This window comes from Tenrec ecaudatus, chromosome 6 (assembly GCF_050624435.1).
Source record: "Tenrec ecaudatus isolate mTenEca1 chromosome 6, mTenEca1.hap1, whole genome shotgun sequence".
Taxonomy (NCBI): domain Eukaryota; kingdom Metazoa; phylum Chordata; class Mammalia; order Afrosoricida; family Tenrecidae; genus Tenrec; species Tenrec ecaudatus.
In genome coordinates this window covers 18775369-18786992 of record NC_134535.1, presented here as the reverse complement: position 1 = coordinate 18786992, position 11624 = coordinate 18775369, and positions in this window count along the sequence as shown.

The window sequence follows — 11624 nt, the reverse complement described above, 5'->3', positions numbered from 1 at the left end:
AGGAGTTTGCCATCTCATCCCTATGCGTACTCTGCCACCTTCACAAGACAAGACCACCAAAGAACAGTGATGATCACATGCCTTCTCCAGCCTAACAACAGCTCTTTCCTCCCCTCCCCCAGTGCATGCTTTCCAAAAAGTCCCAGGATGATCCCACAGATCGTTCAGGAGCGCCTAGAGCATTTTCAGGTGCAGGGCTGGGCCCTTGTGAACAAAACAGTGTCCCAGTCCCGTAACTGTGACAAGAGACGCTGGGTAAGGTCAGTGCCCACAGGGAGATTGTTTGATAAAGTTGGAGTTCCTATCAGTGTTGCCTTGCCTTCTACCATCCAGTCAATTCTGATTTCTGGTGGCCCTATGTGTTACTGAGCTCCATTGGGGGTGGGGATGGGCTGTAATCTTTATGGAAGAGGTGCCGTTGGCTGGGTTTGAATGGTCAACCTTTTGGTTACCAGCTGAGCACAAACCACTTGCATGACCCAGGGAGCTAATATATGATAGCAACTGGTAATAGATCTTGAGCAATCTGTAGCTACTAGGCACGGGCATAGGAGACTCCACATAGGTTATCTCATGAAGCCTCATGTCAACACCACGCGGTAGACAGTCCTGTGGTCCCATTTCATAGGCAGTGAGACTGCTGCTTGGGGAGTTTAATTCACTGACGTTACATAGCTAAGTGGCAAAAGTACATCTCAGCTGCCTGGTTCTGAGCCCATCTCTTTGACCCGTCTGCTGTGGGGCATAGAGAGGGGAGACAAGGGGACAGGGGGAGTGGCATTCTGCTTGGGGGAGATCAGAGAAACTTCATGGCGGAGATGACTCTGGAGCTGGGTCTTGAACGACGAGCAAGAGTTTTCTCAGGGACAAGGTGGCAGGAAGGACAGGGCAGGCGGGGGAGCAGAATGTTCAGAGGCAAAAGGTAGAGAAACAGCTTGGCCTCTTCTAGAAATACCAGAGAGTTTGGTGCAGCTGGCAGGCTGGAAGCCAGCGGGGGTAGTTTATAAAGGATGAGGAGGATGTTGAGACCCTTGGCTCAGCAAACCCCCCTGCACCTGGCGGCTCCTCAGACCCCATCACTGGCGTGCAAGTGGGCCAGTAGTGACCACACGGAGCCTGGTGCGCCCAGTTCAACCAGGGCTCCTTCCCAAGGAGCTGAATTGACCCTTTGCCAAGATCTTCCCCGGTGGACCCAAGGCAGCCTGCCTGATGCCAGACAGGGCAGCCAGGTTGGAATGCAAGAGAGCGCGCTGGCTGGGAAACTCAGGGGAAGTCTTTCACCTGAAATGCCCGGTGATTAGGACTTCACTAAGAGACCTGGAACTGGAAGACTGGCTCCTCCATTTATGGCCGATGTGACCTTGAGTACGTCATACCCCTGCTCTGTGCCACAGGTGGGTCTTACAAAACGTGGTCATGCTCATGTTGTCCTTGGGTGCTGTCGAGCTGGCTCCAGCTCATGAAGACCCTATAGGACTGAGGAGCACTGCTCTATAGGGTTTTCTAGGCTGCCATCTTTAGGGGGCAGGTCACCGGGTCTAGACTCACATGGAGCCCCTGGGGGCCTTGAACCACTGGCCTTTCTGTTAGTAGGATGGACACACCAATAGTGGATCGAGTTCGTAGGGATTTTGTGACGATGAAGTGGAACCTTCACCTCAAGCCCCTGTGCCGAGTAAGCTCTCAGTCACGGTGGTCTTCAGCCTAAGCAGGCGTGACTCCTCATTCAACACTCATGCTGCAAAGACTTGCTCAGGTCTCCTTGTGCTGCGCTCTGTTCTACGTGTGGAGGAGTCAGCAAAAGCAAAGGACCTGTTCTCATGGGGCTGAGAGTCCAGTTTGGAGAGATAGGTCATAGGTGTCCGTGTTAGAGAAACGCAGGGTCGTTTTGAGGAAGAAATCCAGTGACACTCCTCTATGTAGAAGAAAGAGCTTTCTGTCTAGAAATAATTCTATATCAAGGAGACAGTCCAGCTCGAGCCAACTCAAGGCCCTAAGTCGGATGCTAGTCCCTCTTCAGACTCACATAGCCACAGACAGGTGACGCAGAAAAGCGAAGCAGGATGAGCACAGGCCAGTGGGTACAGAATTGTGTGGCTCCAAAGTCAGTGGGAACGTGGCAGGGCGCCAGTCGCTCTACGGTCAGGTGGACCCCCATGGGGCCACCCCTCGAGACAGGCAGAGTTCCAGTAAAGTCCTAGCAAGGAGCAAGTAAAGTGTCACAGAGAGAGAAGCAGCTCCCAGAGGCCCTCACTCCATACAAAAGCTAACACCCCCAAGGAGGTATTGATTGACAGGCTGGCTCCACCTCTACCGACCACAGCACCCACACGACTAAATAGGTAATCTGTTAGAAGCTAGCAGTCATGGGTAAGACTCACGGCAGCCCCAGGTGGGTAAGAGTAAAGCTGTGTTCCACGGGGGTTCAACGGCTGATTCTTCGGAAGTAGATCACCAGGCTTTTCTTCCGAGGCACCCTGGGGGAAGTGGAACTACCAATCTTTTTGTTCGAACGTTAACTATTTTCACCAGCCAAGGAAATGCTATACAACCAACAGGAAGCTCTGAGTGGCAGAGATGTTAAGTATATATAGTATGTTTCTTTATCCCTGCCCCCCAAAATCCCCCGCCCCCGGGTTCCTTAGCCCTCAAATATAAGTAGTGGTTGGAGTGTCTTTAACCAAAACAATAAAAAGAAGGAAAGGTACAATTGAAATAGACTTGGAGTCTTCAGGGACAAACAAGATCATCTCAAACAACAAAAAAAGAAAAGTACTTGGAACAGGGTAAGGCTTTAGGAAACGTCAACAGTGATTACTCGGGGCATGAAGGGTAAATCTACTGCTCTCTAACTTTAGGCCATCCTTCTCCACGTTCCTAGTCTCAGAACAGCCTCTCTCCTTGACCTAACTTGTTTCTTACAGGGCGATAACTCACAATCTATCCCCATGGGTAGGTGCGGCAGACATGGAGCCATAGGAATGTGGGGGTGCCAGTCCCTTGGAGCTAGCATTCCTGCTGTTAGTTGCTGTATTATTCAGGGGGGGTTCCAGTAGGAGGGGCCAGGGCCGTGCCAGGTCAGTGGCTGTTCAACATTCAGCACAGACAAAGTTCACTCACTTCATTGCCAGTGCAACCGCGGGAAAGCCCTCAGGTGAACACAGCCACAATTTGGCATCGACCCTTGTCACCTTGATCAGCAGCCCCTCAAGATGTTACACTTAGGGGGATTCCACATCAGATGGTTGGGGAGCTTCTCTCAAAAGAAAAGGTAAGAACTGCGGGTATCAAGTACTTTTTACTATGACTTCCACCTCTTTGGGGGGCGATGCCTTATGGACTTGGGGAAGACTTACTAAATGGAGGCATGAGGCTTTGAAGCACCTGGGCCAGGGCCGTGAGAGGCAGGGTTGTGACTTGACTACCTATCTTAGGCTTAGCTTCCCAGGCAGGGAACCCTCTCTCATTTACTGAGAGTAATGTATTTCTGTCAAAATTTAGCCCGACACAGTCTCTCGCCTACAGGAACCACTCGATAGCGATCAATGGATGGTGATACTGCTGCTCTTTTGGAAACTTCAGAAGACAAGATAATTAATTGCATTTCCTCACTCGATTTCCCCACATCCCCACTGAACTCAGACCACTACACAGCGTGTTTCATTAAGTGGATGAAAAAACATTCATTCATTCCAGGAATGTCAGTAAGTGCTGGGCACTGAATTCGGCACTAGATTACATGCATGACCAAGGAAGGTAAACTTGTTGCCCTCCTGGGTTTTATAGTTTAGGGAGGGAGAGGGATAATAAATAATTCATATACTTGTATAATAGCTTTGAATAATGATGAATGCTATGGATATAATGAAAGGGTAAAGAGAAAAGGCGTGCGTGAGTGCAGGGAAGGGCCCTGTGGTAGTTATGTAATCTGGTGTCAATTTGGGACATAAGAGGATTAAGAGTGAAGGGGTGGAGTCTAGTCTGTCAATCAGGTCATAGCCAATGTAGCCTCTGTGTGGGCATGGCCTTCTCCTGAGAATTCTGGGAACTCCTGGATTTTCTCCTTGGAGGCAAGAGAGACTCTCTCTCAGTTCACTCCCTGAGAGACATAGCAGCTGACAAGACACATGGAACTACGCTAGTGCCCTGAGCTGGAATAGCCACATGGACCGTCCCTGATGCAACCAGACCTCTGGAGCCGGAGAAGCCACAGAGAGACCCCTGCCAGCGCTGAGATACTTACAACGCCACTGGATCCAAAGGCTTTCTACTCACTGACCTGTGATCATCCTGCATTCGGCATCATTGCATGTGTTTTGTGAATCTGTAGAGGACTTTATAGATTGGTATTGGACATATGGGCTAATATCCGACTTATGGGCTTGGACTGGGCTGGGTTGGGATGTTTTCTTAATGTACAATTACCCTGTATATAAAACTCTTTTATTCACATATGAGAGTGTCTGTGGATTTGTTTCTCTAGTCTACCCAGACTAACACAGGCCCCTTGAGCAAGATATTTGTGTGGAGACCCAACTCAGTGGAACTTATCTCATTAAATATCAAGGATAAAATGATTGACAGATGAAGCAACAAATGTCAAAGCCCAGAGGCAGGAAGTAGGTCGACTTAGTCAATGAATTTCACTTGGCTGGACAGGAGAACATGATAGAGGTAATTGTAGCAGTAATAACAATAGTAACAACAACTTACGTTGAATACTGGCCCTGGGAAAGATGCTTCACACTTCTTGCCTTTATAGCAGCCCTATGAAAAGGGGACTTCTAGAGTTCCGTTTGCAATTGTGGAACTAAGACTCAGCAAAGTGCAGGAGCTTGCCCAAGTTAGCACAGACAGCATGGGACTGCAGAGCCAGAGAGCCTTGCCCTAGTGCACCAGTCCAGGGCAGTACTCAGCTGTATATTTGAGGGCCTGCTTTTAAACTCTCTAGAGAGGTCTTGTGCAGCAGACTTACCCCATGCAGCATATCGTTTCATCTCTGGACTGCTGCGTCCAGGAGCACTGATGGCGGACCAAGCAGGATGACGTCCTTGACAATTTCCAATCTTTTCTCCAATTATTGTGATGCCGTTAGTTCAGTTGTGAGGATTTGGGTCTTCTTTACATTGATATACTGCCTTGGGCAAGTGTTGAAGAGAAAGGAGGTCACTTTGAGGTCCAAGCTATGCCTGACCCAAGCCACGGTATTTTCAATCGCCTCATCTACATGTGGAACCCTGGTGGCATCGTGGTTCCACACGGGGCTGCTCACTGCAGGTCAGCAGTTGGAAACAGCTCCCTGGGAGATAGACAAAGCTTTCTGTTCCCGTAAGGAATTAGTCTTGGAAACCCACAGGGGCAGTTCTACCCTGTCTTATCCGGGTCTCTAGGAAGTCAGAATCCACTTGATGGCAGTGAGTTTCCATCACATGCATGTGCAAATTAGACAATGAATAAGGAAGACCAAAGACTGAGCGAAGCAGTTGGATTTTCATGCTGGCGAAGAATATTGGAAATATTCTGCCAGAAAAACAGAACGATCTGTCTTGGAAGAAGTACAGCCAGAATACTCCTTAGAAGCCAAGTGAATGGGACTTTATCTCATATTTATCCGGAAAGAACAGTCCCAGAGAAGGCCATCTTCCTGGGTAAAGTGGAAAGTCGGTTGGAAAAGAGGCAGACGGCCAAGGAGATGGCTTGACCCAGTGATTGCGACAGTGGGTTCAGAAGGAACAATTGTGAGACGGTGTGGGACTAGGCAGTGTTCATTGTGCTGTTCAGTGAGGCTGAGTCAGGGCTGGTATGACGGCATCTAACAACATGAGTCAGGACTGACTCAGGGGCAGTGGGTTTGACTTGAGTTTGTTCTTAGTTCTTAATTGAGGAGACAAGTCTGACATATCAGAAAGTACATGGACTGATTCAAGATCAATATCATTAAGCTACTTGTGTGGTGCTGACTAAAAGGCCTTGGTTTTCCTCTGGGGAATCAGGGATTGCTGAAGCGGGGACTGGGAAGTAATAGTATCTTAATGATGACGAGAGTACACTGTAGAGCCAGACGTCTTGGGCTTCCACCCCACTCTGGACCAGTGCGCTCATCTGTGAAATGGGAATAGTGATAGTACCTACTTTGGAAGACTTTTGTGGGGTTTGTCTTAGTTAATGTACTGACGGCCCTGAGAGTAGGCGGTCAATAATTGTCTGACATTAGTAAGGGTTATTCATTAGCATTTTGATTCTAGACTTATTTCAGTGAATTCATTAGAACAAATGTTCTTGTTTGAATTATTAATGGCCTTTTCATTCATTCCTACTCCGCACTCAGCATTGCACTTTTTCTATCGATAGTCCCAGCATCTGACACCAAGTTCCCTGAAATCTTTCTTTAATGACCTTCACCTCTGCCCTCTCTCAATCACTCTCACCCATGGGTAGGTCCCATAACTGCATACCATCTTGGATCTTGATTTTCTGTGTCCACACTCAAGCCGCTCGTTCTAACTCATTCTTTGCAACACCCCAACTCTGGCCATCTTTCATCCTTACCAAGCCCTCCAGGTTATGGATCCTACCACCATGGCCAATCATTCTAGCCACCGTTGCCTTGCAAATCTCAGCTTCCTGCCCCCTATAGCCTTTGTCATTCTTTCTTAACAAGCCCTGCTTAAACCCAGCAGCTGAGTGTATGCCCGAGTCCATGCAGCTGAATGTAGAGGGAGAAGAGTCACCCAAACTTCTTGTTATTTTCATTCTAAATTCATGGCAACAGATTGCATATGATGTTTCCCCAGTGAATCCACTCTCCTGGTCTGTGGATGAATTTCTATTTCTATCCTGAGCTAATTCCTCCTTTTTACACTGACCTCATCCCCTCTTGTCTACCAAAGGACAGCAGCTCAGCATATGTCCCTCTCTCTCCTGAATATTTCCTTTATGAGGTCATTCACTTGCTCTATTTCTTTCTAATTAATAGGCCATTTATCTTCCCGCATTTGTATTAGTTATCTACAGCTGCGTAACAAATTATCCCTAAACACTTATGTGTTAGACCAAGTTGACTAGGAAAACAAATCCAGAAAGAACTTTATATCAAAGAATAATTGTATATTAAGGAAATGTCCCAGCCCAGTCCAGGTCAAGTCCATAAGTCTGATATGACCCCATAAGTTCGATACTAGTCCATAAATCTCCCTTCAGACTCACGCAGCCACAAGCAATGGTGGTGAATGCAGGAAAATCACACGTTGGTGGGTGAAAAGTCTTTTGGCTCCAATACCATGGAAGCATCTCAGTGCTGGCTCAGGTCTCCATTGCCTGGCTCCCGTAGGTCTCAGCGTGGCTCCACATGGCTTGTCACCAGGAAGGTGAAGCAGAGAGAGAGAGTGTGGCCCACCTCTAGGGAGAAAGAGAAGAAGCTCCCAGAATCCTCATGAGAAGGCCGTGTCCACAGGGAGGCATCACTGGGCTGCAACCTGATTGACAGGCTAGACTCCACCCCTACACGTACTTATCACGTTGACATGAGATTATGTAACTACCACAACTTAATGGCTATAAACAACAAAGACCCTGTCTCACAGGATCTAGGCAAAGCTTGCTGCTCCTCGATGCTATCGAGTCCCTTCTGACTCCCAGTAGGCCTGTGCACACTGCCCAGTGGTGCACCATCCTCACAATGGTTATGTCTGAGCCCATATTTGTAGCCACTGTCTCTCCTTGAGGTTTTCCTCATTTCGGATGATGTTCGACTTTACCAAGCATGAGTCCTTTCCCAGGTCACTCCTGATAACATGCCCAATGGATGTGAGATGAAATCTGCCGTCCTTATTTCCACAGAGCATTCTGGCTTGCACTTCTTCCAAGACAGAATTGGTTGCTCTTCCGGTAGTCCATGGTATAATCAATCTTCTTTGCTAACCCTATAATTCAAATGCATTACATAATTCTTCTGTTGTTTTTTCCTTATTCATTGTCCAACTTTCACATGTATATGAATTGAAAAATCGACACGAAAATACCACGGCTCATCCCTCAAAGTTATATCTTTGCTCTTCAATACTTTAAAGAGGTCTTGTGCAGCAGATTTACCCAATGAAATACTTCATTTGATTTCCTGACTGCTGCTTACAGGAACATTGATTGTGGACCGAGCAAGAGGAAATCCTTGACATCTTCAGACTTTCCTCCATTTGTCATATTTTCCATTGGTCAAGTGGTGAGGAGATGGTGTTTTCTACGTGGAGTTGTAACCCACACAGTGCTGTAGTCCTTGATCTTCATCAGCAAGGGCTTCACCTCTCAGCAAGCAAGACCATCTGGGTGTGGCGAGTTGTCCATCACCCGTCCTCTGATCCTACATGTTCTTCAGAGAGTCCAGCTTCTTGGATTATTTGCTCAGCATAGAGATTGAACAATAAGATGAGAGGATAAAACCCTTATGTGCACCCTTTTCTGACTTTAAACTGTGCAGAATTCCCTTGTTTTATTAAAAACAACTGCCTCTTGTTTCATGCACAGTTTTCTTATGAGCACAACAAAGTGCCCTGGATTTCTTAATCTTTTTAATCTTATCCATAATTGTTTAACTATGTTAGGCAGGATTCACTAGAGAAACAAAACCAGGACACTTATGACTATATATATAGATTTATACAGTAAGAAGGCATATAACAGCTAAATAGTCCACACAAAAGTACAGAGGGCTTAGTTCAACTCACTTTCATGGAACAGTTGATATACTGGAAGTCCTTTGACTCATGTGGGCTGCCAGGGCCACAGTCAAGGAAGCAGACAGCAGAGTCCTCCCTCTGGTAAAGCAGGCAAAGTCTGTCCTCAGGCAGCAGACAGCAGGGTGGGTCAGCAACAGTCAGTTGCTCGGGAGCTTAGGGAAGCAGACCCAGATGGGATATCGAATTTAAGCAATGCAAGGCAACAGGATCCATCAACTTCAAGGTCAAGCAATGTATGTACGCACCAGCAACGTGGTGAAGCAGGTCTCTAAGGAGCCTCAAGCTCTAGTGACATGATCCACAGGTTGGGTTGACCCACAGGCGGTGTAGCACACAGATTGAGGCAGAGAACTAGCTAAAGCAGCAGCATGCTGGTCTGATCACCAGAGACCGAGAGAGACGGGGTTGGGCCTTGCAGAGCCATTGCTCTCTTTGCCCTCCAATCAAACGATGACCTGATTAATCCTACATGTTCCTATTGGCCAGGTTGGCACACTAAACCTAACTATCATATTAACTGAGGGCATTTAGTTTAGGGTCTCTCACCTGGCTACAATTGAAGGGTCAGTAGGGCTGCGGTCATCTCAAGGCTCAGTGGGGCTGGTCTACATTGGACTGTACACACAGGGTTGCTGACAGACTTTGAGTTCTTGTTGGGTTGATATATCCGTTCCATGCCACTCCCAGGGCAGCTCCCAACATGGCAGCTGGCTTCCTTCGGGGACAGCAAAGCAAGAGAGTGCCTACAACAAAAACCACCGTCTTTTTGTAACCTAGCGTCAAGCACGACATTCTGTCATCATGCCTTATCCTATCAGAAACACATCAGTAAAACCAGCCCATACTGAAAGGGAGATCATACACTGGTATGAATACCAGGAGGCAGGGGACACTTGGAGGCCATTTCAGAGGCTTTGTATGACACCCACATTCCCTTACCACCCAGTGTTCTTTACTGCAACATCCCTTATTGTGGGCAGAATCCTAAAATGGTCCCCAAGGTTTTCACTCCTTAAGGTATGCACACTTCATGAATGTGTGTGGGCAGGCCCAGTGGATAAGTGTGGCTGTGGAAGGAGCCCACTGCAAAGACCCGGGGGTGTTCTTTAGGAGCTGAGAAGGACCCGTAGCCAATAGCCTCCCAGAAAAAGCAAGCACACGGAACTGAAGCCTCCCAACACCCTAATGAGTTTAGGACAGGACCGTGAGCGTCAGAAGAGACTACGTCTCCAACCCCCCACTTTGATTTCCCCTTTGTTACCCCCTGAGCAGAGGACCCACTTAATCTGTGTCCACACTGCTGTCCTTGAAAAATGGGAGATGGTAAAGTGTACATTGCTCTCAATCACGTGTGCATCAGTAGTTAACAAACGGACTCCTACACAGAGTTGTCTGTGCTTTCCGTCCTAACAACAGCGTACCCCTCTTGTTGTTCTAAGCCCACTCCACCCAGCCGTCTTGTCCCATTCTTCACAAAATCACCGATGACCCTCCCACCCCTTAAAGCCAGTTTCTCACACAAGCAAGACATTGCTTAGCCTTGCACCATTCCCATGATGGGTGGCCAATCGGGCCAACCTTTGGGATCCACAGGGTTCCCTTTCCTTGATTTTCAGAAGTAGATCTCTAGGTCTCACTTCCTGGCCTGCCTCAGGAATTGCTCTCCAGCTTTTGATGTTGTTTGCTTGGTGTCTCTTACTTCCTGCTGCAATTTAAGCTCCTGGAGCCCAAGGATTTTCAGCTGCCGCACCGTAAGAGCACAATTCACATTTGTTGAAAATGGTTAAATGAATTCACGCACCGTTTCTTGGGCACTTGCCATGTGATGCGCCAGAGAAATGGAGTTTTTTTTAAAAAAACAAACAAACTTGCTTCCCATCTTCGTGGAGTGTCCAAAATAGGTGAAGACTTGCTATCTTTGTTATCTATTTTGCATCTAAGGAGCATTCTGGCTGTACTTCTTCTAAGACTATCTCTTTGTTCTTCCCCCAACACCCTCATTCTATCGTATGCATGGACCGTATTTTGTTTATTCAGTCATCTGTTGGTGGTCACTTGGTTTCCCTCCACTGTTTGGCTGTTGTGAATATATCTCAGTTTTCCAGTGGAAAGAGGTCCTGAACCAAATATATTGAGAACTTCTGCACTGGGACATTTCGGGAGCACCCCTCCCCTCCATTGTGGAAGAAAGGCTCAGATCTCTCTGACAGCAGGACTCACTAGACCTGGGATGGACTTCCCAGACGTCCCACTGCCCCTTTCCTCCCGACACCAACCAGTCCTTATGCTGTACTTAAGTCCTTGTTGGATTTCTAGCTGAAAGGTTTGGGGCTCTGTTTAGAAAGCTGTTGATTTGCTGTCCACTCAGTGTCCTGTTCTATGTCTGCGTAGATTCAGGCAGATTAACAGTCGGTTTGCTGCCCGGATGACTGCTTTAAGTATAAAAATACAATATGGCAAAAGGTAGTTTATTATTTCATAAAGTTAACACTGAAATGAGAACAATGAAAGGACACAAAACTAGAGGATGTTATGAGAAAGTGTTTTAAAAATTAACAAAAAACTATTAACTAATACTTGAAAAATCCAATAAAACAGTTATTTAAGATATTTTCATATTGCTTCTTGATTAACATCCTCACTTGCAATAATATTCTTTGCTTTTACCCAAGCTTCGCCCGCTGTGTGATTTCTCCTTAACCATCTTTTTCATTATGGAGTAAGATCCCATTTCTTTAGAGCAGTGGTTCTCCACCTTCCTAATGCCATGACCCTTTAATACAGTTCCTCGTGTTGTGACCCCAACCATAACATTATTTTCATTGCTACTTCATAACCGTAATTTTGCTACTGTGATGAATCGGGTGACCCCTGTGAAAGTGTCATTCAACC